The sequence below is a fragment of the Strix uralensis genome, chromosome 6 (genome assembly GCF_047716275.1).
Source record: "Strix uralensis isolate ZFMK-TIS-50842 chromosome 6, bStrUra1, whole genome shotgun sequence".
NCBI classification, from domain to species: Eukaryota; Metazoa; Chordata; class Aves; order Strigiformes; family Strigidae; genus Strix; species Strix uralensis.
Genome location: NC_133977.1, coordinates 30,320,355 through 30,346,060, shown reverse-complemented (window position 1 = coordinate 30,346,060; position 25,706 = coordinate 30,320,355). Strand labels below are relative to the sequence as shown.

Genomic DNA, 25,706 nt, shown 5'->3' with positions numbered 1-25,706 from the left:
ACCTCTTGTCCTGAAGACATAGGCACATTCCCAGTGGGTGTGATTCAGCGTAGTTTCCCCATTGAGTTACTCGGTTTTACATCTGAAATGTGTCAGACATGCAATCTGGCAGTTGGTAAAGGGTTTTACTCATCTCCATCTCTTGCTGTCTGGAACAGCCTTATCAGTTCTCGTTGTCATATTACAGTTTAGCTGCAAGCATGTCTTTGAAAACTAAAATTAAATTGCCCTGAACTGCATTTTTGTATATCTCTGCCATCAGATAGATTTTCAGGAGGTTTGTGAACATCAGAATAGATGTCTGTTCATCAAAGGAATATCTGGCTTTCTCGTGATGCTGGCAAACGAAACTTACAATTTCTGTCCAGTAATTTCAAGTCTCTTGTGACTTCTCCATGCCTGTTGGAGAGACACTCACATAACCAGAGCAAATCTGACAGTTGGCATTAATTAGGAAAGTCATCCACACTCTTAGCAAGAGATTACAGACTTTACCACCGCCTCATCCTTAGAAGCACAGACCAAGACAAGCTAGCAGGAGAGGAGGTGAGTGGGCAGGAGGCCTTGGCTACCTCTAAATGTGCTGTCTGTATTCTGGGAATCTGAAAAGAAATTTAAGGCCCCAGGGCTCTGATTTCCTTTCTTTGTAGAGCATCTCAGGTAATACCTAGGAAAAAAGGGTATGTGTGCCAGGATAGGTGGGTGTGTGCACATGCATGTTTAATTAAACTGTTAACATACAAGATGTTTGAAGGTATGAAAACACTATTAACTGAAGAAACCCTCAGCTCTGACTGAACTTGCTTAGTTTTCTAGAAGCAGTGGGTGTACTCAAAGACTTAACGTTTGGGAAGCTGCCTCGCATCCACCATATCAAGGACTTAACACCGTGATGGCTGTATCAGTGGCAGGATAGCTTGCTTTACAATACTTGGCTGACAGTCTGTCAAGTTCATAGCACATTTGTGTAGGCAGGGACTGAGAAAAGATCAGTCCTAGAGCAAAATCAAAGAAACAGGAATGTCTTTAGGTGGTGTTTTTTTTCCTGCCTTCCTTATTTTTCTCTTTCCAGTAGAATTCCCACACCATGTCACCTCAAGCTTTGATTTCAAACATCCATCCTAAACAATGCACTTTCTCCCTGAACTTTCTGCCTGTCCCTCTTAAAATCTGTCAAGTCTCAGTATTATATGACTTGCACCCAGTTTTCTACCTCCTCTTCTCCCCTCTGCCTCCCAGCTAGACCTGTATCTCGGTGCCAAGCTGCACCATGTGCTGTCTGTGATTCCTTATGCCAGACAGCTTTTTGCCCTTACCTGTGAACCACCACATTTGCATGTTGTGCCTCTATTATTAGAGGGAAAGATGAAGTGTTAGCTCACAGTAGGGAGCATGTCCTAATTTCTGAGTTTAGAGTTTAGACTTAATTCTGCTGCTGAGACAGTTCAGTGGTGTTTTATCTACACTCTGTATGTTGCTAGAGGTCTTCGTCTGTGCAAGCTCCCTCTTTAGTTCCAGATAAGACCTCCAGTGATGTCAGAGCATAAGATGCTAAGAAATGTCCTGCAAGGTCCTGCCTCCAATAGTGGCTGCTGGACAGATGCAGTTTAGGGTGAGTACAAAAGTCTGGATGTCTTCAGCACATCCCTCAATATGTTCCCATCACCCACAGTTGCTCTGTTAAGGGCATTAGAGTTTATGCCACTGCCAATACCTTTTAGTATCCACTACGGATCTGGTGTTCGTAATTTGTCTAATCACTTTTTGAACTATATTGAACATTGTCTGCCTCTGCAGCCTCCTAGGAAAACAAGTCCCAGGAGTTCCCTACTTGCTGCACATGAACTACTTTTTGTTTAATATCTTTTAAACTAATGTTTTACTCAGTGCGCTGAGTTCTGCTGTTTCAGGATACAGTGAATCACAGTTCTGCACTCATCCAGTGCTTTTATAGTCCTTTTAAGTTGCCCTTCTTGGACCTTTACTAGCTCTAGTATTTTTTCCCCAGAAGTGACCCACAGTGTTTGAAGCATGGTTTTGCACCAAGGTTTCATATAATGGGGACACCACTTTTTAGAGCAGTATAAATCTTTATGGAGAAAGGCGTGTGAAACCTGGGTTCTGTTGAAGTTTTTTACATAGATGTACCATAAGGTGATATAAAATGACCCATAACAAGCAAGTCATTTACGATTGGGGTTTTGCTCACTATTATTTTATGTCTTTCAAATATAATTTCCATTTTATCATTCCAGGTACTTTAAATTGTTATTGCATTACCAGGAGACTATTTGTCATTGCACAAAATAACTTTAAATTGTTATTGCATTACCAAGAGACTATTTGTCATTGCACAAAATAACATAGAACAGGGCAGTCCGCCCTCAAAAAGTGGTTCATATTGAAGAGAGCGGGGGATAGGTGGCAGGTGTAGATCTTGTGTTGTAATTATTCTTGGGTAATTCAGATATCTTTCTTGAGAATGATTGACTTGCCATCTGTGTTTCCACCACCATACCTTGTCTCTCACCTCCAAAGTGGCAGTGCTCACAGCTTCTCACAAGCACAATTTTAGATAACTTGTGCTATATTTAGAGACTTTTGATCAGAGTTTGCCATAGTAATGCAACATGCCCCCTTATTTGCCGGAAGAGATTTAGAGGCCATTTTTAAAGATGCTATATTGTTAGTAGTGTGCAGCTGATTAAAATGCAGGTGGTCTAAGTAGAATAAAAAAACTGCTGTGTGGAGGAGGTAACTTGGCATTTAGCACGCATGCACCTGTGAGTAACAGACATATCATTATCCCAGTTTCTGACTCTTTACTTCCCTCACCATATACAATCCCTCCTGACTGGCAGTGAGGTAAAGTTTGCTATACCTGCCAAGGAAGGAATGGCAGCTGCTGACATTACTTCTCCTCTAGAGCCATTGTGCTTCTCTGAGCTTGCAATGCAGCCAAGAGGCCAAGAGATGGGAAAGACATGGGAAGAAATCCTTGCTCAGTCATATACTGGGTGTTTTCTAACCCAGTGGGAGGAAAGCATGCTCCCTTCTTGAACCCCACTGCAGGAGAGGACAGGCTTAATGATACCTGGCATACTTGTGGTGTGACACCAGAAGGGCACGAGTCTCCTGGTACTAGTCCAGTGAACTTTGGAGCACCATTATCTGTGTTTGCTTTAGACACAATATGTCAGGTGAATTAAAAAACACTTCTTGAAGTGTGGACTGACAGTAGTGAGAAAGGAGCTTCTAAGGGTAACTCCTTTTTGCTTCTGTGGAATATGTCCTTCATACTTCTGCTGTCACTGGATATTTCTTTTGGTTTTTTATTGTGGGTTTTTTTTCCTCCCTTGAATGATTTTTCAGGGGGTTTTGGGTTTGGTTTTTTTTTTTGTGAAGTGTAAGGAGAAATTCTGCAATTACACTTCTATTATTTATTTTTTAAGAGACCTTTTACAGTTTATCTAGAAAACAAATTTATCGCTTCAAACTGAATAGATTTACTGTATTTACTGACGTGGAAAGTACTTCTTCCAATATACAGGAAGCTTGTACCGGGGGTGTTAATGAAGACAGATAGGACAGGTAAATTAAATGTAAACCTAGACAACAGATTTTGAGCCTGGAATCTGAAGGTCATTGTGTGAACTGTTATTGGTGATGCTGTAAGGAAGTCAGTGCTGTGAACAGATGCTGCAAGATGTTTGCTTAACTTTTATAATCCGTTAGATTGGGACTTTTGTTCCCAAAGAATCTCTGATTTGGAGTAAAGTTGATGACATCTTTTGCTCAACCTGTGAAAACTTATACCTCAGTAACAAAGAAACCTTGAATTCAGGGAATTCTGCAGTCCAAATAAGAGTTTGGAAATAGATAGTTTTATGAGACATGTGTGCTAGAACCAAACATGTCTTAATGATACCTCTGACTTGAAAGACCCAGTCGTATAAGCTATTTATACACACAATTCAAAGAAGGATAGAATTAGACAACTTTTTTAGGCTATCTCAGCCAGCATTCCCTTAATCATGAACAGTGATAGTCTTTTTTAAATTGCAGGACTCGGCATATTGTTAACAATAAATAAATAATGGCAATTAGAAACAAACAGCTAATCCATGGCTTGCTATATTAATGGGTCATTAGCTATGACAGCAACCTGTCCACCATTCAAGAAAGAAAGCAGAACTGCTGCCTGCGCAGAAAAGTGTGCCTTCTCCCTCATTAGAGCCACAGCGGGGAGTGTGTTCTCATCACACTTCCATTTGTCTGCTTCATTTGGCTGTCCTACTTTGAGCATCTTGGGCTCCATTAGACTCAAACTGTCTTACTGACATTAAACTAATTTCTCTGTCAAATTTGGGCCAGTGCAGAGAGTGATGTTCTCTGATTCTGGAGAATAGAAGATGTAAATCGTAGTGGTGGAAGAGTTCTCAGCTGACCTCTTCTACCAAGATGCCACATGAGTGAAGCAATAGTAATTTGCATTTCTATTCACATTATCTTTGAGGATAGCAAAGCATTTGGGGCTGTAATGTCTCAGTTTTATGTGTGTTTTGGGTTCATTTGACTCCTGTTTTAGATCTGGGGAAAAAAGTACATGCAAAGCCAGGTGCTTGCTGAAAATCAGATGGGGTGGAGCAAGTGAATGGGACAGAGTCCATAAGCTTTGATTTCGCTTTAACTGGTGTGACCTATCCAAGAAGACAGAGGCTATACATGAGATTATCAATGGCATAATTTAATTATATGGTGTAATTAGGAGAAAAGAAAATGTAAGACTATGGAAAAAGGAGTCAAGTTTTTACTCTGTATAGATTGGGTTACACTTAGATTCACTGCTTGTAAATCTTGAGTCCTGGAATTTTACCCCCATTACAGTGTGAAGATAGCCAATGGGAAATATATTTTCTATTGTTGAAGGTGTGAAGGCAGAGACAGGGGAAAAGAAACAATGAGGATCAGCTGAAGGCTGTATTTTCAGATTACTTTGTGTTTGGTGTTCAAACAGCAACATAACAAGAGCCTTCCCTAAAAGTATTTAGTACAATGTTTTGCTTATATGAACCACCTGATGTTAAGAGAAGCATAAAAGTAACTCTTCTAGGTGTCTGTTACTCTCTTTTGTAAAAAAAAAAAAACCAAAATACAGAGGGTAAGTAAGCATGCTTGGGGAAAATATCTCCAGACCGTTGGTGAAAAAAGTTGTGTACTTCTTCCCCTCCCAAGAAGCATCTTAAAGCAATTGAGAATTATTTGCCTCCCCCCCAAAACCCAGATTGATTGGGGGAGGATCAGATCTGACTGACACTTGACAAGTAGCTGGAAAGATGTGGTGACCTAAAAGAAAGCAACCCTTTTAAAACTTTCTTTAGAGAAGCTTTTTCATATCTTCTGGGCCAGAAAGATTGAGAACAAAAATGAAAAAGCTTTTGAGCCTGAATTTGTTCCAAGCCCTTTTGATAGGAGGAAGGATCAGACTTTAATGGGAACTGGTTTAGTCAAGGGGTGTGTCCCTGCCTGAGCTGTCCAGGACTCAAAGCAACATCAAGAGCCTTCTTCCTTTGCTCTCAAAAGCAGAATTCAAAAGTCTCGGAAGAAAACCCTTTTTTTTTTTTTAACATTAGCATTTAGAAAGGTTAACCAATTAATCTGTGCAGTCCTCCTCTAAAGGTAGGTTTCTTACCTTGTTTAGCAGAGAAGAAAATTGAGTCATCAGGTTGCTATTGATGACAATTTCCCTTGAAACTGGTATGGGCCATTAGATTTATTGGAAAGTACCACCCTAGAACCAATGACCAGGTTTGTGCATCCACAAAAAAGAGCCATAAGAAGAGTGTTTACCCCCAGATGAACACCTCTAAAGTCTTACACTCCAACTGTGAGATTTACATAGGTACCTCTTGTGCCTTGCCCTTCTGCTGCTGGTGGAAGAATGAACATGTCATCCCTTAGAGGTATACATGTTTTTTTCTAGTGAACTGATTAACAAAGTTATGGTTCTTTATCAAGGAAGGCATGATTCTTTGAATTCTTGTGGACCTACCAAATTACAAGGGAGGTAATGGTATATTCAGGTGAGGTGTAATGAGATGTTTGGTATATTCAGCCAGGTAAGGAGAAAAAGCTGTGATTCTGCACTGTAGCCCAAGAATAGTATCATCAGTCTCAAGCATCAATCAAGCACCAAATTTCTTCCTCTTCATCTCCCAGGCAATGTTTGGATTTTGCTTTGCTGCAGTGGTTGATTGCAAAGGGAGAGATGTGAGAACCCCAAGCCTCCTTTCCTTATTAGACACTCAGATGCCATATGGACAGCCCTGTCTTTTTTGTTCATAGATGTTTTGAGGAAGGAAAAGCTCACCTGAGAATAAGTGCAATTCATTCAGAAAGTGTTAGCTTAGACACGATGGCTTGAATCTAGGTATGGATCTGAACACAGCCAGATGCAGGAGGCAGGGATTCATAATCTGGTCTTCAGAGTCTGTCTCCAATAATGCTGATTCAATACTAGAATTCATCCTACCATTGGTAGACGACTGTTCTTACCTGCACTAATTAGACAGAGACCATTACAACTATTCTACCTGTTGCCTGGTCATACCTGTTATTGTAGTATATGGTATAGTTGTACAATAAGGATGTTGTCTTCCTTTGTAAAGGGCAAGAAGGGATTCCATGTAATTGAGAAACAGCGCCCTTGTTTTTGGAAATTACACCTATTAGAGCTATAGGAAGAAGGCCTGCATTTCTAGGATGGAATCCATGTAGTCTTACTGTAGCTGTCATAAGGTTATGTATTCAGCCCAAGGTTGATGCCCAAGTTCTTCCAGGCAGAGATATGTGCAACTGAAAGTGACACTTCCGACTTTAGATACCTTTCTAAACAGGAACTGATCAAACTGATTAAACGTTTTATGTTCTCATGCTTCTGCTTCGTGAACAGCATCTCTCCCAACTATACAGTTTTGGTTATTTTTTCTGTGCTACTGATTTTTTGGCAGTTGAGAACATTGCTTCTTTGTTTATTTTTGCTAAAAAAAATAGTTCAATGAATGGTGGAGTAATAAATGATGCTTTTTTTTTCCTTATGCTTTGTGTTTTAGTGTTGAGCTTCTGTATGGATTGTCTGATACCTACTGGGGGTTGAAAATGCATTGCAACCTTTTCTTAGGCTGGATACTGGGAGGACCTCTCTGTTTTCTGTTTAGACAGTACATGAAACCTCTAGGAACATATTTCTCAGTCAGATGTACTTGAAGTTGGCCAGTGGGTTCATGAGTTACTTGAACAACAGACACATGTGCACAAACATTCACATGGCATGTTCCAATATGTCTCATTTCTCTAGAAAACCATGTTAAGATTAGTATCTAAAGCCTGCTAGAACCAACAGGGATTAGAGAGTACTATACAGTTTCTGCTGACTCCAAGTTTTCTAGTGCTAGAAGGAAATCATAATTTGGGCTAAAATGAGATGCAGATGCACGTATTTTCTCACCACGCCAGATACACAGATGTCTGTCTGTCTCTTCAGCACAAGAACAAAAACTTAATCAAATGTACATCCTAAACTCAACTGAACTTCATCAGTTTTTCGTAGATCTTTGGACACATGCTGCTGTGCTAGATTCAGTGTCTGTCTGCATCATGTGCTGCCTGTTTCTTTATCCATGATGCTTAGGTCCATGTCCCCCCTTTCCCTATATCTTTGGTTTGACAAAAGTTTAAAATAACGTGTCTAATTTACAACATGGAGTGATTCCAATATATTAACATTAATAGCGCATGAAAAGTGCTCCCAGTAGCTTAGTCTGCAATCAGTAGCCATTTTCGATTCTTCTTTTTGTTCAGACTGTCTCATTCAGTGTGATCAAAATGTTGGTAGTGGCACTTGTTGGCAGGAAAGAAAAGATGATAATGATTCCTGGCTGTTCTTTTTGTCAATTTTGCATTACTGAACCCAATTCAGGTCTGACAGGTTTGTTTTACTGATGAGTCCGAGACTATGATGGGATGTTTTAAAAAATGAGCAGAGATCTGAAAAGTGGTTCTGAAGAAAAAGTAATGATATGTTTATTTTAAATACTAACTTTTCTTTTAGCTGCTGATTCAAATGGTCAGTACAGTCCATAAAATTATCTGTTGATATAGACAGAGTGCTCTCTTTTTGGGAAAGTATGTGTTTGCATATGTGCAGATATGTTAGGAGGAAAATGAGAGTTAAAGCTGACTGTAATTAACTTCTTGGGATAGATGGATCATTGCCAGTCCTGGTGCAAGACAAGTTAGTGTTGGTTACTCTTTTCTCCATTGAGCAAAAGGCTTTCTGTACGTTAGCATTTCTTTACCCCGCATTGTCACTGTGATTTCAACCTCCCAGATGGAACTGTTTTGGTGTGTGGCAGAAGTTTAGGGGCTGTTCCTCAGAGGGAGATCTTCATGACTGAATTCTAACATAACAGCAGAGGGTGGGATTCTAGGGCAAGTTGTCTTCTCCTGACGTAGGCTCTGTTTCAGCTCCCTTTGGCTTTTTCTCTGACTATGAAAAGTCAGTTTTGTCCATTTGTTTTGCCATTTTAACATCTATCGTTGAACTGGGGAAGGTTGTCCTGGCAACAAGCATTTTTCAGGTTCTGTTTTGGGGTCCTGTTTCCCAGAGCCTCCAGGTTCAAAGCAGTGCCAGCTTTCTAGGTCACTTCCTTCCCAGTGCACGTTTAAGTTCTGGATTCAGACAAGGAGATTGTGTTGCATTTTGTTTACTGCCTCTGTGAGACATGCTAGGGCCACCAGTCAATCTGCAGAACATTAGAAGTACCTACTTAATAGCGGCAGAACTTTAGTGAGTGAATAATTACATCCTATTACTGCTGAAGTAATCACCTTAGATACAACCGATGCCTCCAGAGGGAGGTATGTTCTTTCCAAAATGCCACCCTGGACAATTCATTTTGCTTCCATACAAAGCTCCAGAATCTGTCTGACCATATTGTAGTACAGGTTGTCATGTTTTCAGAGGATGAAATTTATGTTGCATGAAATATGCCATTGCCAAAATTAATAGGTAAATGAACAAAGTGAAACAGACCATTAGAACCATTGTAATATTGTAGTTGCTGGGTTGTGGCACAAAAGCAGAAACTAATGGGTAAACATAATCGTATTATAGTGACAGGAGCTATCAATGTATAGTACACAACTGTGGTTACACAATGGAAGGCAGTCGACCGTTATGAAATATGATTTAGCAGACAGGCCAGTTACAAGTAATCCTGCTTAGAACAATGCTTTCCTTGGCTAGTTTGTTCTACCTGATTGAAAATGATAAATGGCAGCTATTTCTTTCCTATCCTACTGGAATTTAATTTCAATTTCACTTTGATAATTTTCATAATTTTTTTTTTATATTATTCTGGACCACAATACTGAGATTTTCGTGTTTGCAGAAATGTTCCTGAGGCATGAACAGATTGTTCATGAATATTCATGCCAATAGGAATTCAGCCAAAGGTCTTCAGAGTAAATGTTCACTCTTAACACCTTGAAGTATTTTTGATGCTCTTGTCCTTATTTCTGATGTAAAACAGTGCTTCATAGTTTTAAGTGAACACTCAAACAATATCTAATCAAGATAAACAATTCATAGGCTGAACTGTGTTTGTATAACATGATTAAAAAGCTTTGAATAGCTAACATAATAACATTCTATTAATGGGCAGCTTGAGAGAAGCTACAATATCAAATGATTCAACTGGAAAAATAAAAAGCTCAAAGATATGCAGGATCATTTCCATTGGATTCAGTATATTTATACCAATTTAGGTAAGTAAGATGGTGGATTAACACCTTAGTTATTGCATCTTTCATTAAATTCCACTTTAGTGTAAAACAAACTGCACAACACAGAAACACTATAAAAATTCAGATATGTAGAGGAGCTAACAAGTTTATCCATAACTTGTTCATGCAGTATTTGCAATCAGTCTAATCACTTCAGTACTGATAGATTGAAAAATCCAATACTGTGTTCCTGTAATAGAAAAGGGAGGTATATCCTGCACAACTGATGTAGAGGGGGGGTGGAGAAGTATCTTTAAGCCTGGTTACTGGAGTGGTACAATATAAATTAGAATAACATCTCTGGCCATTTTTCAGAGCCAGGAAAGGGACTGATGCAGGAGCTCCTTCAGATCGCTGTGCCACTCAAGAGTTTACCCATGCAGGAGGACTTAGTCACTGACTAAAATAGATTCAGGGCTGCTTTATTCTGCTAAAGTGGTTCAAAGTAGTTGGAGCACAGGTGAGAGTTGGGTGCTCAACTGTTTAGCTTTCTCTCTCAGAAGTTTTCACTCCATGCATATAAAAAAAAAAAATCAGTTACTTTGGACTTCACTGAGCAACATCTTTTGAGGGAATATGTAGTGGGGAATTGAGTGCTAGTAATCTGTTACAGGGAAAGCTGAAATGTTTCAGAGCTAGCCTGGGCAACAGCCAGCATTGCTAATTGCAACCTTGGATGGCAGGCCTACCAAGGGTTTCTCTACACACCAAAATAAAACTGTAGAAGTACCTGAGCTAGTTTACATCACGGAACTCTATACATGTGTTTTAGCATACCTTTCAACTGCACATAAGTGTTTCCGCTGAACAGTATGTGAATTTGTATAGCTACTGCCACGTGGTACATTAATTGTACCTGAGTTTTTACCCGACACCAGTTTTTACTGAATAGACACACTTTATTGCTTTCACCCTCAGAAAAAACAAGCACAGCCAACTGAGGTTGCAAATACAGAGGTAAATCTTGACATTTTAGTCCTCAAAGTCCTGCTTCCATTTATCAAGAGAATGCTGTCTTACTGTTATACAATGCTACTTAATGTGAGGTATTGCTATGATGAGTGTAACCCATGACAAAACAGTGAAAACTTGAATGTGCTAAATGCAGAATTAGGTGACTAGTTGAGTGATAATATATTGCCTAACCTAATGAAAAGACATTACCTTTAAATAATGGACCACATCGTAGATTTAATTATCCCAAGGCAAGGTAGTAGGTGCTTCATGCAGACAAGGTCAATTACCTTATCCAGAAGAGCCTGTTTGAAGTGTATTATGAATAATTCACAGACATAGAAAGTAGCTTTGAAAAAGTGTCCCAGCTATAATGTGGTGAAAGCATTCAATTTCTTTTTTAATGTATTTAAGATAACACCCAAAGGACAATTGTGGCTGCTTAACTGTAAGACTACTTAAATGACAAGAAATGACAATTGTGTGGTCAAATTCACATTAATGCATTATGCAGAGGGAAGCATCGTCATCATGGCATAATTGTATCAAGCCACAAGAAACTGATTTCAAACCTCATCTTGTAGTTTTAAATGCTGAATGAAATTTGATCAAAGATTGATTCATTTATTAACCTTTCTCAACAGACCAGACACAATTGTTGCTTTAGTAGCTTTGTTTATTTTGGTTTTGTTTATTCAGGGCTTTTAGTTCTTTGGCTTTCTGGTGTGAAAATGAAGATCCAGAGTGATTGACTGACTATAAGATTTTGGAGAGTCTGACAAACCCAAAGGTGGAACCAGAACATTCAATTTTCCATCTTTAATCAGAAGACCAGTCTTCTGCTATAAGCCCTAAATTGCATTGTTTCTAAGACAGTATTGTTCCAGTCTAGGACTATTTAGCATTAGAGTTAAAATAATGACAGTAGCCATGGTAGCAGAATGCATACTCACTTGACATATGGTGACCTTAGGTGTGAATTAGAAACGCAATAAACCTGTAAGTCTAGGGAATAACATGCTCTCTCAGCATATTTTGATTCCACAGGCAAAACAATAACCTTAGCTTTCTCTCTTTGACTTTGCAATAAGTGGTAACGGCCAGGGGAAATCCCTCGGGGGCTGCAGTTTTCTAAGATGCCTGGCAAGAAGATGGCTAATTCATCAGGTACCTCAGTTAAGTGTCGAAATGTAATAGTGACATTTCATGGCCTTTGAGTTTACCTGCTTTATTTGCTTGAAAGGGAAAGTTCAGCAGAATTTTAGAGGGTGCTATAGAATTGCGTATCTAATGAGGCATACAGCCGGCCTAGTCCTGTTTTCATTCATGTCAATGTCAAGAATCCCATTTAGTTCAGCAGGAGCAGGCCTGGGATCTGTGACACTTTCAAAAGATGGTTTGAATAAAGGGGAATAAAAATTTGACACAATGTCCAGTTATATAACAGGCTGCTAAAATATGTGATGAAGTAGGAAACTGACATTAAAGCAAATATACTGAAAAATAGAAAGCATGGGACTTGTGTTTTTTGGTATTCTCCATCATCCATCTTTTCTCCAAGGATCAATTATCCAAAAAAACCTTAAGAATTCCCTTTCCTCCCCTTCACACAGTTGTTGGCCTCAACCCCAGTGGTTTCTGGGAGGACTTGATAAAGACTAATCTGAGCCTAAGAGACTTGCTAGCTGATGTTCTTATTTACATGCATGAATGTGAACAGATGTTTACATAGTAGTGTTAAGTAGGCCAGCTGTTTGGGAGTCATTTATGTATTTTATTTAAAAGTAAAACTGTACGGTTAGAACCTTTGCTCACAACGTGGAAGAGAAAAGAAACCCAAATTCAGACAAATATATTTCTTCCTGTATTAGGGGGTTGCTTCCTTTATGCACATCAGTTTTCTGTATCTCTGAATTTATAGCATAATACAGCTGCATCTTACCTGAATCTCTGGGCATATGTACCTTATCTTGACCAGTTGCATGTGAGTGGAAGAAAATACATGGCATGGCGTCAACATTGCCAAATGTCATTTGTCTGAGAGTGAAGGGACAAAAAAAGCAATAGTGAGATGGGGGGAGGGGGGGAAAGTTGTCACTTTTCTTTACAAGAGGTTGCATATTGCTGATTGTTTCTGCAGTCTGTTCTGTAATGAAGCATACATCAGGGTAATGTTTGTCATTGCATTTGTTCTGCTCTTCAGATGTGAGAAGAAGCATAATCCTTAGGAGTGTATTACAGCCATAAATGTGTAACTTATATTTATTAATTCCTTAACGTAAATCTGAGTGGAAAAACTTCCATTATGGAGGTGTACATATGCATGCAGGCATATGTATAGAGAGAAGAGGTTGGGGGGAGGGACTCTCATGTATTTTTTGAAAGTAGTTTGCCCCTCAGGCATTCCTGTTTTGTCTGATCTAGGCCTGTCTCTAAAATACAAGTCTTGGGTCTAATCTTGTCCATGACTTCATTTCCTCTGACCGTTAGCCCCCTGGGGCTCTGTGTCTTGAAAGAAAGGAGGCAAATGATGTAGACAGTTGAATGGAAGTGATTGAGCCCAGTAACTTTCTGCATAGCTGTTGGAGAACTCTAACAACATACATTAATGTACACCTTGCCAAAATCCTTCACCAGTCTTAGAGAGACTTACCTGCTTCGGTTGTATTGTTTCCACCAGGCATCACTACATGAGGGAGATGCCTACATCTCTCCAAACCAGTAGTAGACAGGATTTGTAGTAAGCTATACTTGTCCTGAGGAAGGTACATTCAATTAAGGAGTCTTACTGTTGGAAGGAAAGATGATGTATATGATGATCTTGTAGGATTTTCATTCTCAGTCTTGATGCAGCCCACAAGAAAGGTTTGTCATTATTCAGCTGTGATGAAAGTCATATGGTAGAAAGTTACATTGTGTGTAAAGATCTTGATTCTTACTTCACGAAGTTTGTAGGTTGACCGAATGGCTCCAATGTTGGTTCTTTCTCTCGCTATTAAACACAGATGTAGCCATCTCAGTTAAATGCTGAAAATTAGATTAAATGAACACAAGATTAATTACTCTGAAAATAAGAACTGTAACCTTGTTAACTGTATATTCTATGGGAAGAAAGAAAATAAAAAAAGTATTTGATATGCTCATTGCAACCTGTGTGATTCCTCACAAATGATGTGGCAGCTGGAGTTCTCTCAAGAATCAAGAGCTGTGCTCCAGTACTGCCAAGAAATCAATGAATGAGGCCAGGTCATCTTCTGCTGGATTGGGATAAGATGCCCTGATCTTGCCCAGAGGGCAGGAGGTGTTCTCTCTGAAAACTGTTGAGCTTTGTGGCTAACTCTTGATACTGGGCATATGCTGATACATTTCGTAGAGCTGCTGAAGTGCCCAGCCCTGCTCTGCACTGTGTGTGTATGTGTGGTGGGGGAAGGAGTCTGTATCTTCACATGGTTCTGTTCAGCATTTGGAAAAAGAGGAAGGACTGGTGGCTTCTTGTGGCTGCATGGTTGTCATTCTTCTGCAGCCTCTGCCCATTCCAGTATTCACTGCAGTGGTAAGGCTACAGCTGAGTTCTTCCTTCTGCTCCAGGAGCAGAAAACTGACATCTCTTGAGCTGAATAATAATGTCTGTTAGTGACAGTAGAGCTACGGAGCATAGCTGAGCAGTTTGTATTCTATCCAGTACAGTTTGTGCATGAATATATACACAACCATTTATATATCCTTCTGTTTGCTACAGTTGTATAGAGAGATATACAGGAACCTGAGACCAATTAAATAGCAAAAACTAAATAGAAGATCCATTTGAAAGATGTAAACTCATTGCAAACAGGGTGAAGAAAAAAGAGCTGCAAATTGATTAAGCTGTTCCGCAGAGAAGAGAGATTGTTGTCATCCTGACCTTTGAAGCTGGTCAGGATATATCAATAGGAGCATCTTCTGAGTACACTATTCTATGAATTTTTTCATTTATATTCTCTTGTTTTTCTTCTTACATGCTGGCTTGGAGCCAGTTCATTTCATGGTCTTGCCTATACATATGTTTTGCTACAGCTGCATTTTTCCAAAGTGCCCAATTTCACAGCACTCCAGCCTTCCATAGGATGACAAATGATGCCCCTGCTGCTCTGACCAACAGAACTGTAATTGCAGCCCAAGACGGGGACAGCTGAACCAACGCCATGCTGCAGTTTGGGTATATCCTTAAGTTGAAACTTGATTGCATTTGTTTATTGTAGTCAAGTTTCTGATTCTACCACTTAAGGCATTAACTGCTGACATTAATTGTAACATTGAGGAAAGCGGAATTGCTCAGCAGTTGAAAGCAGTGGCAAATCAGCAGTTATTTATTTACCATTGCTCTGTAATGTGTTGTAACACATCAGACTATCAAGAAGTTTAATGAGTTGCAGTAATGCTTGTAGCCTCTTGGAACTACTGGGATGCAGTTCAATGAGCTGGGTTTTTTTTCTTTTGATAAAGTACTTAAAACTGGACTTTCTCCACTGCTGTGCTGGATGTCCAGATGGGTGCTGTTATGATCATAGTAAGTACAACTAAGTGTTGTCTTTTGCCGACTAACACTTTTGGGAGCAAAAAATAAACAATCCAGTTCAACTGTCCCTGTGATATTTCAATTCAATGGGCATGTGACAGAAGAGTAGGAGGAGAAGCTAAGAGCATTGTTTTTACTCCGCTTGTCCGAGATGCCTTGTTGGCTCATAATTAGTATAAGACTCGTAAATGTGCCTGGATTATTCTCTAAACTCTTTTCCGGGTATTGGTTTCATTTTTTGGTTGTTTACAATGCTTGTCTTTTAGAATACAGGAAATATATTGCATGCTCTGCACAGGGACTTTCAACTGTTTAGCATAAATTTAAATATACTGCTTTTTTGCCTTTTTAATTTAAAAACAAACAAACAAACAACTCTGGCTTTTTATATAAAGCTGCATGGGGAATGATACTGGATTTCCCTCTTACTGAAGATGCTTATTTGCCCAATTAATTTTACAGGGAATTTGAGATGTTCATATCTCATTTTCTGAAGGATTCTTTCCAAAACAGAAGCATCATCCCAATAATATCTGTGAGTGCTATTATCAGTTTTAAGAAAATCCCCTCATTTATTTAATTAGGGATTGCAGCTTCAAAGTTATTACCTCTTCTAATTTATGTTCTGTTAAGACTGTTTTTCTGTTTTTATTCTAGTTCAGAAATTCAGCATATTTACAGATGATATTTTCTGATTTAAGACCAATCTAAGCCATGAAATTCCATAGTTATTATCAACCACTTTCAGGAACCAGTTAGTGGTTACACTTCAGAAGGGCACTCTGTGGAAATGACATTGTCCCAATGACTTTCTGATCAGATTCACTCTGTGTAAATAGATGTTATTCTCTAACAGCGAGAAACTTCTTCTAAACAGCCATGCTGTATTAACCTGGGAGCTGAAAGACAAGGTGTGTTCTCATTGCTTCATGAATCAATATGGCTAATAAAGATCTCTATACCCAAATCTAGTTTTTATTATTCCTAGAAGCTGCTATTGCAAGTACAATGGGAACAAGATTAATCTGTCTTTTGTGGAGGGCTGTCAAATCAGAAGACAGTCCGTTTCAGTCACTTGTGACTGTATTGGTGCAGTGTGAGCAGAAGGGGAAAAAAGTAATAATAAGTATACTTTTCTCATTATTAATGCTGGTAGTTAAAACTGCATATACAGGAAACAGTTCTGTTGAGTAAGGTAATTCCATTTTTACTCAGACACTTTTCAAAATAAAGTGGGGGGAGAAGGACTGTTATTAGTGTATGTAGTTTCTCCCAAAGGACCAAGCAAAGATTGCTTTCCACAGCATGGTTTTCTGTAACTTATCCAGTCTCTTATTAACTGTCCCAAATGTCCCCATTTTATCTATTTTATTCTTCTAGTCTATCAAATTGCATTTTGCTGTGAGCATGATCCAGCAAACCTTCCACAAGTTCCTGCAAGAATTGGTTTAAACCTTGTATTACTTCCCCTTGACTTTACTCCAATTGACTTGTGTCCATAACCTTGAGCAACCTGCTCTGAGTTATGCCCTGGCTTCCAGACTACTATTAGGCCAGGCTGTAGACCTGGGTTTTTGCTGACTTTCTTGATGAAGCGCTCAGGCTGGTAGGCGGGTAAGAGTATATGAGCCTGGGAGCCATGCAGAGCTGGGGGCTTTGCTGTACAGCTCCACCATTGCACCACATTGAGGGCATGAGGTGCAAAGTGCTGCAAGTAGGTCCCTCTGTTACTCTTCATCCGTGCCCTGTCCCAAGAGCTTGAGATGTCACGCTGGATCTTTCAGGAGTAAATAGATCAAATATACAATTAATTTTCCTTTTTTTCCCCCTTTAAAAAAAGATCCTTCAGGCCTTTATTTCAGTCGCTGCATACCTGCAGGTGGTACTTGTACCTGTCCCGGTGATGGCCACAGAGTTTGTCTAAGGAATTCTTACAACCAATTCAGGTTTCAGAACAGCTTGAAGCCGGGGGCTGGACTAGACAGTCTCCAGAGGTCCCCTCCAGCCTCAGACATTCTGTCCTGTGAACAGCCTGATGCTCACTGAGCGTAAATCATCACGACTACCTTGATTTTGCTGGAGCCAGATGCGTTTATACCAGTTGTTGACTCTGGCCTTTTTTATCCCTGGAAAATAATAGTGAATGAATGATCTGCAAAGTGTTTCTTCCCAACAGTCTTTCCTGGGACAGTTGCTCATAATGTAGTTTTTACAGTCCTGTAAAAGTTGTTGTCTCACTTCAACATTTCCATGAAAAATTGAATACTAAGTTTTATTAGTTGAATACTAAGTTTTCTTGTGGTGAAATGATTGGTTTACAGTTTGATGCACCATTCATAGTCTGATGCTTCAGTTATTCCCCTCTGTCCTCTGTGATGTTATTTCTAGGCTCTGAAATTTCTTTCCTCTATGAAAACTTAAATAGCATATAAGAACAAAAACTGCTGTAATAAACTACTTCTCTCACCTTACAGTAGTTTATAAGGTACATTAGTTCAGTAGTCTCTCCTTACCCTGTAGTCCTTTCACATCCATTATAAAACACTTTAAAAAGAAAGCTCTGAAAAAGAGCATATGATCTGCCTAACCTTACAAACTCACTCATCTCTTCCATGCTCTCCTCCAGTCCGTGTGGTGTATGGTGATCTAAAAGCAGGCCACCTCAATCGGTGAGCTCATAAGATAACATGGGTAAGACTTCAGTAGAACGTTGACAGGCTGGCCTGTGTTACTGACTGCATACAGGGTGGCTGTGAGTGTCATTCTTGTTGTCTTCTTCAGACCCTAGAGAGCTGCTGAGGAGCACTGGTCTGCTGCAGATGCAGAGAACCCCAGGCTGTAATCACATATGGCCATTCAGTACCCATTCAGCATTTTCACAAGAACTGGAATGACATGATTTGGTTTATCTTCTGTTTATTAATCCAGCACTTGCTACTATTTACTCTCACAACTATTTTTATACTTATGCAAAAGAACTGATTAAGAACTAAAGACCATTGTCCTGGGCACTGTACTGAGTCTCCGCAGGAGGTGATCTTCCAGTGGAAATGGGTGAGATAGTACTGGTGAAAGAGGATGAGAATGAATACATAGGACCTGAATGAGCAGTGTGAGGGCAACAAATGGTGGCATCATCTTATTGTCATTATTCTTACTGGTTATACCTATGGCATAGAAAAAAATAGCCAGACATTTGCTGAGCAGGACTTGCTCTTCTGGCCCAGGCAGGGTCATTCTTGAGCCCACTGTGGCTTATCCATTGTCATTGTTCACTTGCAATTGAATCCAGGCCATTGATGGTTTTCTGGTCCCAGCACAGAGTAAGGATGCGGCAGGACATGCATCAATGTCATAGGCCTATCTGTTAAGGTTATGCAGGGCGTGTTTATCTGAACTTATCTGGATGACTTAAGCTAAACAGAGAAGATGGGAAAAGAAAAGGGGAAAAGAAAAAGGAAAAGGAGCTGAAAGCAAGAGGAACAAGTTTGAAGTGAAGCTGAGCTGGAATGCAAGAGATAAAGGAAATAAGATTAATTTTTTTGTTTCAACAGGGTAGGATGTCTGGTCCATCTTCAGCAAAACTCCTGAGGATTCAATGCTGCTATTTTCTGTTTTGTCATTTGTCCCTAAAAGCTGTAATTTTCTCTGCATTTTTGGTTTTGGGTTGGTTTGTTGTTGTTGCTTTTTCTTCCTAACCTGCATGCTCTCAGCTGTTCCCATAGTTTCTGTTGCTGGCTGGAGTCCCACTTGCATCTTTCAGGAAACTTGTCGCTTGGCCAGAAATTTATTGAGAAAACAACCCAGCCTGAGGTGGCAGAGGAGAATGCAAGTACTGGCCTTCAGCAGAGACATTCACGAGGCATAAAATTTTAGTTTGAATGTAGAGTCAATCTTCCTCAGCATATAAAACTGTTTGGGTCTGAAATCCTTATGCCCATCCTCAAATCTGTCTCTCAAAAGGGTTGATGATGATTTTGCTTTTACTGAAGTGCTCTTAGTGTGCAATGGCAGAACTCTGTCATTGCAGCTCAGCAGTTCTGCTCATTAGCCTCCTGTTAAATGTAGAAGAAGCAAAGGTCCATGTTTATTTACCTTCTTTCTGCCCATTCTCATCTGTGACAATATCTTAACAACTCCAGGAAGAACAGAACACACCGTGATAACAGCTGCTCCAGAGGGAGATGCAGTTTCTCTGCTTAAGAGAAAGAGACACAGAAAAATGCTGCTGCATGTTTTTTTCTTTTCTTTTTTAAGCAATAACTTTAATCTGGGACTTTGTATGAAAGCAGCGCACCTTGGCAGCAAAGCTGAATAACAAGAAAGAAAATGTTAGCAAAGTACTGCCATTCTTTCCCCTTTTCTGAACCACGCTTAACAAAATAATTATAAAATGAGGGATAGACTTTGTGTCTAAGTAACATTTGCCCAGGGAGTAGGTCAACTGGCATTAACAGGGCTACTTCACTTTTGGATAGCTGCTCTAAATGAGGGTTACAGGATCTGACCAGAAATTGAAATAAAATTCTGTGTGAATCTTAATAACACTGGCCGGCACCACTGCTGCTCACTACAGAATGGTGTCTGTCTTGCTGCAGTGTTTGACCAGATGTGATTTCCAATGCAGTCGTGTTTGTCATCCCTGAAAATTAGGGCAGTGATATGTGGGTTACAGTTTTAAGAAAGAAAAAGGACAATAAAACTGAATTGCACAATTGCCGTAGGGAATGTTTTGAGTAAAAGGGAGGAATTGTTAGATGGTCATTAGGTCTGTACTGAAAAGAGAAGATCCATGCATAAAACAGGTGTGTGCCCACATGGAAGCATAGTAGTATGGTACAAAAACAACTGGACAACTTGGTGGCTCACTCAGTGAATAATGTTCAAAGAAACCATGTCATTGGGTATTCTCATTTTTTCCCTGGTCCATGTTACATATAGTAATTTTTTCCAAGATAACCTGATCTAGAGTTAAAAACAGGGTTTTGTTTGTGAAGTGCAGAGAGTCTGCCACCTCAGAGGGTGGGCGTTGCTTCCTTCCGGCTGGGGCAGAGCTGCGAGACCATCACTGGGGGCTGTAAACCAAAGAGCAATGTTTTTCACTGTTAAATCTCAGCATCCACTTCAGAGAGTGGGTAGCACATACTGGTTAATGCAGCACAGCCTGAGTTCACCCTGCTTTGTGTTATTAGTGTATTCTCCCAGAGGTGTGAGCTGACATTTAAACCAATACAGATTCTGAGTCATTAACACCATAGACGACTTCACTGAACAAACAGCCTCTAAGAATATTTTAATTTTGTGTAATCCACTAAACACAAAATATTCTCCAATTTGTCCATAATTTTGTCCAGAATTATTATACACACTTTTTCTATGATTTATCAAAAGCATTTTTTTTTTATGTTGAAAAGGTCAAAGGGGAAGGTTTTGGTTTTACTTCAATTTAATGTTTAAAATTCTGATAAAAAAGGCTAGAAAAATGTTGCAATGGAAAAAAATCAAGCATGGGAAAACAAGACTTTGGTAAACTCTTACAAAAAGTATTGAGTCACAGTTTTCCCTTGTTCTCACTCTCCTACCCCTTTCTCCATTTTTCAAGAGCCTTTTGAAAATAGATTAGCTGAGATCATAATTTGTACTCTGGATTGGCCTCTGGATTCAGTTATTCAAGTTGAAATTGCCTCATATACATATGTGTGTGTGTGTATATATAGAGAGAGATGTATGTATAAAAAAATCTGCTAACTGCTTGTTTCACATAATGTTCAATGTATCAGGTGAGCCATTTGCAGGATTTGATATTGTTGAAGTGGTTAGTGCAAACAGACATTTTACATTTTTGAGTGCGGCAGCAAAGAATTGGCTTTGATTGCTTTATGCAATTCTACAATTAATATTTTCCTAGTTTTCACTATCTCTTGATATGCGAATCTTTCCTTTTAAGAGAAAACAGCATAAATGTAAATTAATCTGTTTTCATCAGTAAGATGTATAGATGTAAGATTTAACAAATTCAATTCTGCTTAAATCAGTTTGATTTTGGAGAAAAAACTGAAGATGAAGACTGCCAAGAGAATGTTGTTTTAATGCAATATAGTTTCAGTGTTTCAACAGACAGATACAAATAAATTGACTTGCTGTGGTGGTGGAAGAAACCTATAACTGACCTGTTTTAGTAACTTGGGTACCCCAAAAGCCTTACCTGTGTTAGGGATATGCAGTTACTTCACGTTTATATAGCACAGGAGTTTAACAAGAGATCCATTTTATCTTGTTATATTTCCATCATTAGATTTTTGTTTGCTGCAATAAAAAGAACCACCTGGCAAATGATGCAGACAAATCTTGACAAGTATTTAAAACATAATGTTAAAAATGCCTGGCTTTGTTTTAACTCATGGTGTATAAACATAAAAGCCAATGCTAAGTCTTTCTGCCTATATAAAGGTAAACTGAGTGCACAGAAATTGCTTGGGATTTATATACAGAGTAATTTAGACCTGGATGCTGTTGGAATATGCTGCTTCTCCCCCTCCTCCAGCTTCTGAGTGCCTATACAAATAATTTTTTACAAAATTCTCTGCTATTTTAAACATGAGCAAGCCTAAAACCTTTAAAAATATCTTGTACTGCTAGCAATGTCAATGCCTTCTAATACAGAAAATGAGATAACTGTCAGTACAAGTGAGATCTAAGAGGACAGACATTTTCTTGTAAGCTGGTAGAGGGACACCAAATATGTGTTCAGCCATTCTCGTCACTGGAAGAGCCAGATACACATTGTGGGTGAATTTGATCTCAATCTGCATCTCCTTCTAAGGATCATTGGAAACAACCTCCATGTATCTGCTATTCTCTTCATAGTCCTCAGCCTCTGTGCTTGTGAACTGTACAGTTTGTGCTGGCCTTGCTTCTGCTGAAACAGATTTCATACAGGGAACTAACAATGAACAGTTTATTTAAGCACATTGATAGAGCAGGTACTGGAGATCTGCTGAAGAACTGACATCTGAAAGGAGCTTACTCTCTGTGCCTTGCTGGATGGAGAGAAAATGAGTTCTTGTCCCTGTGTTTCAGTGTTGTATATACCAGGGTTTCCAAAGTCTTACTTGGCTATTCAGATAGATATATGCAGTAGCTATTGAGTAGACCAATAGACCACAAAGGACCTGGCTATGAAGACAGGTAGAGGGAAACATCAAGATGATCAACTGAAGATTCATAAGGCCTGTGCCACCCTTACTTTGTGCAGCCTGTGCCTGGCAGTGTGAGCGAGTAGCAATACTTGGTTTGATACAAAATACTGTCTGCCTGCTCAGTTCTTTTATTCAGTATCATATTAAATTATGGTAAAAGCAGTGATGTAAATATCACAGCTGTTTGTAGAGGCTTCCAGACAGCATCATCACAGAAAGTTATTGTCCTCTGCAGGAAATAAACATTTTTTTACTTTTTTGAGGGGATGTCCTTAAAATTAAAACCTTCCAAAGGCAGCTTGAGCAGTACAGGAAGAAGTCACTTGAAAGAACCTAGAAACTAGTCTCTGTTCTTTTACAGGTGAATTTAGTCACTGGGAGCTTGTTTGCTTTTCTTGGTTCGAGATTTTTTTCACAAATATTCTCCTTCAGAACCATAGTATGGAATTCGAGGAGAACCTTAATAAATTTATTATTGCTGATTTTTTTCAGTTCTAAATAAATAAAAATGCATGGAAAATAATACTTATATTTGTGCAGTAGGCTTCTGACTACCTTTTTTGACTAAATAATGTATGACTAGGTACAGTGTAAGCACAGAATGAAGAACTAGTAGCATTTGTTATTTAATGGACTTTTTAGCTTAGAAATTTTAAAGTGGAATTCTACTGACCTATGTAACTATTAGTTTATGGGGCCATGTTAACTCCTCGATTAACATCATTGACTTTGTGACTTCAGCACAGAAAGCTAATTAATTCATTTTGAGGTGGTGGAGAACTGATAATGCTTTGAAAAAATGGTAATACCATGATTACAGAAGTGAAGATATTGCAACAAATCTACAGACTTAGAAGAAAGAATCTTAACCAGCACCTGTTGGCCAAACTCAATCTCAATGCAAGGCACCCTCCAGCTCTGCCAGGGTATAACAGTGTAAACTTTCTGGAAAGAACTCAGGGATATATTAATTGGCATTGCTAGTGAAATATTGCATTACTTCAGCATTACAGGTATATGACATACAATATATGTTTCATTAATTCCTAAACACTTCCAATGCTGCTGAAGTATCTTAGATTTAAGAGCTTTGCTGAATAGCTCTGTGATTTCTCATGTGTTAAAAATTAAGCATGTAGAAAAGAGTTTTGAAGAATCAGGGCATAATTTTCCTTAATACTACAATTGATTTCTAAGGGACTAGTTAGGGAGAAAAATTTACTCATCTTGAGTAAAGGGTGGCAGAACTCTGCCTTATAAATAGAATTTTTGAAAAGACACTGTTTTTTTATAGTCTGTTCCCTTGACAATCTAAGATTGTTCCTTATAATGTTGAATGCTCTATTTTTTAGCAGTGTGTTTAATTTAGTTGTAAATGACTCAAACTGTGGTGCTTCTACCACTTCCCCAGTCTATATCATAAATCTGAATGTGTATCTGTTTCCTTGGTATTGCTCGATAAAACAAATAACAACAGATCTGAAAAAGACATCAGAAAACTACTCATTCTTAATTCCTGTGAATGATTGCTTATTTCACTGTTATATTTAAGTATATAACTATTTCTGCCAAAAGAATCTGACACAGGTTGAACTTGATTAATGGATACCATTATTTGCTGATGGCCTGAAGGATTTATCTTTATCTAAATAATTTTTCCAGAATGGGTACTTTTATAATTAGATTGAGCACTTCTGTATAATATCTATTTCAACTCCTAGACAAATCACACTTTTATTCAATTAACATTACTATTCCAAGCTTTACCAAGTAATTTCCCAATACTATAGTATAGACCTTTTTCACTGGCTGCAACAATCAACTTCTGCAAGAAAATCAGCTGAAAAGAGAGAAAATATAAATGCGTTGACAATAATATGAGACCTAAAATGAGTGTGCACATTTTTGTAAGATGAATCCTTAGATGTTCTTGAATTGTGTTTTTCTAATGAGTACCACTGGGTATTGGTCAAACTCATCATGTCTTAATTGTTGGTATCATGAGAATGGAGTTACTCTTCCTATATTTATTTTCCTTTTTTCATGAATTTACAGTTCAGCAGTCTAAGCTTAGAAGGAAAACAAATATGAATTAATTTTGCCAAGTGATTCTAAAACTCATTTTAATTAGTCCCTTACATTCTACAGTTAACCTTGATTGCATTTCATATTTTAGACTTTCTTGCTTTGTATAATGAGGAATACTCCCTACTAATAATGCTAGTAAAGCAGAAGAATAAATTGATACATTTTTCTACATTAACTGTGCAGTTTATTTTTCCAAGCTCCTTTGATCAAAAAGTCTTGATATGTCAATTTTGCTAAATTTTGCCTTCTACCTATATGTGTAACTGATTACATTTCTTGATTTAAGGATTAAGAAGTCAATGAAAAAGTTATCTGAGCTGGAAGACAAAGTCAATCTTAGCAAAATGTTAATCCGTGGATTTCATTATTCTGAATCTGCTAACTGTATCTATTAATATTTAATGCTTGATGTATAACGGATTATGGAATTTAAACAAAAGCTATCTTGGTTTATATAAATACATAGATCTTAGAGCTCCTGTAGATAGAAAATAACTTCACAGAGACAAATTAATTCCCAAGTAGGGATATCTTTTTCCCCACTTATGTCCTACCTGAATCCTTAATCTAGGATATTTTAATATCTTATGGAGCTTTGCATTTGTAAATTCCACCCTTGGAGAGCATATTAACATCCCTAGTCCTGCTCCCTTAGAAACCAATCCAAATTTTGGTCTTTGTTTTGAGAGGAACTGTATTAAGTATAGTAATGGGTCAGTTTGTGTGTTATTTCTGAAAATTTTTGCTCTTTATATATGAGTCTTAAGGTAAAAAATTCTGATCTAAGAGCCAGAGTCATCTTCATAACAGGTAGACTCTGCAAGAGGTCCTTGGCCAATACTGGGTGGTTCAAAGCACCTGTGCAATGTGAGTTGTGGCAGGAGAGTTGTTTTCAGACTCCTTCAGTGATCAGATCTCCCATCTAGCATCACACAGAAACACTGGACACTGCTGGTGCAGACAATGGTGTTGGGTTTGCATGTCAAAAGTCTTTGCAGCTGAAATGTGCCAAGGTTCTCATGGGTGATTGACACATGAGCCCTATGGGGAAAACAGCTGCTCCC

General features: G+C 38.7%; 1 protein-coding gene across 1 annotated transcript in view; it reads left to right on the top strand.

The window, feature by feature from the left end:
- Nucleotides 1–25,706, top strand: part of CNTNAP5 (contactin associated protein family member 5) — a 294,672-nt gene that overhangs the window by 210,880 nt on the left and 58,086 nt on the right. The gene's annotated exons all lie outside the window — the stretch shown is intronic.